We start from the raw sequence: 1,608 nt of genomic DNA, 5'->3' as shown, positions 1-1,608 counted from the left end.
TCATCTACTTTGTTCATGGAATCGGGCCCACGCCACTCCGGGGTCTTCTGCCAAAGTGAAATGACCACGGAAGTAAAGGATCTAAATCACTGCAGGGCTTCGAGGCAGCTGAGACAGCCCCACAGACACTCAGAGGAGGCCTTGCAAAGCGAGCCAGAAGGTGGCAGGAACAATGCACTAAGCACGCGTGCTGGAGGGGAGCATCTGGGGGTGGAAACTGGCAATGTGTCATTTATTTAATATTGGAACTTAAAAATCCACAGCACTGTTTGATCAGACCGCTCAGGTAAGGTGGCCGTGGGGCTGCTTCCGTCTCAGCCGAGCATGACAACCTCCCTCCTCTGACATCAATGACAGAGGACTGACGCCAGCACTGGTCACCTCACCAGCAGCAGCAGCAGCAAGAGCACAGGCAGTCCTCAGCTGACCACCGATTTCCAGGGCTCCAAACCTTTCCAACACTGCCCCGCCCTCTTGGGAACCCAGGGCACTGCCAGCTCTGGAGGGGGCAGGCACCTGAAGCGTCCCAACAAGGAGGGGCTGCCTCTGAAACGGCTTTCAGTGAGTCCAGCAGGGGCAATGGAGCCCAGCCCCCCCAAGGACTGTGCCACAGAACACATGGGGGACAGGATGTCCAGCGGGGGCAGCCCATGTTTGTACCCCTCACACCCACGAGGTCTCTAGAGCCCAGGAGCCTGGCTGTGCCCGCTGGCGCTGGCCACAGCCTCTGCCCTTGCTTTTCCTCCAGGTGAGGAGCGCAGGGCTGGCCTTTGCTGTGGCCAGCTACGGGCAGGCAGCGTGCTGCCCAGGCCATGTTCTCTGCTGAGTGGCAGCATCTCCCAGCATACCCATCTCTGCCAGAGGTGCAGATGTGGCTAAGCAGCTCTGTCCACAAGGGACGAAACCACCTCCCATCGTGGTCCCAGTGCGTGACAGTTCTGCTGACCTGACGATTTAGGGATATACAAGAGGCTGGTATGCTCTGAGGATTAACAGTGATGAGAAAGAAGAAGTCATTTGGGTGACTCTGAGTCTGCTGCTACTTCTGCATGGCCAAGAAATGAAGGCCTGTTGCTCTGACATGATCTTTGGAGGTGGATGTGCCCCAGTGGGCTGCCAGCCGGAGTGGGGGCACTGGCTCCTGGATGCCCACAAGGGGCAGGGAGGGCTTGCCTCTGCAGCTGCACTGGGCTCGCTGTTCTTGTTTATTTTCGAAAGAGAATAAAAATAGTAAAAATAATTAAAAGCATACAGAATTTTACTAAACAAAATATTAGGAATTCAACAGCAGCTGTCTTACTGCACATTGTTGTCCTCTAGTGAGGTGTCCAGAGAACCAGATCTAAGCGTACAAAACTGGCCAAAAAGATTAAAAAGAAAAAGCAATTTAAGCATTAACTGTTCCTTTCACTAGACCAGCAGAAATCAGCAGTACAACTATCCAAACTACCCTGTGTGTACCTGTATATATTTTCCCTTCTTTCTTCATTTTCTCCTTTCCCTCATCCCAGTTGTTCCTTCCTTTGAATGGCCTTTTCCTCTCACGGGCATAAAGGTCTTCATGAAGGTCTGTTATACCTTTCAGGTTTTATTTACTCTTTCAAGTTC

Source organism: Octodon degus, unplaced genomic scaffold (genome assembly GCF_000260255.1).
Source record: "Octodon degus isolate 3935 unplaced genomic scaffold, OctDeg1.0 scaffold00155, whole genome shotgun sequence".
NCBI lineage: Eukaryota > Metazoa > Chordata > Mammalia > Rodentia > Octodontidae > Octodon > Octodon degus.
The sequence above is the reverse complement of the archived record's forward strand: the minus strand, read 5'-3'. Positions refer to the sequence as shown.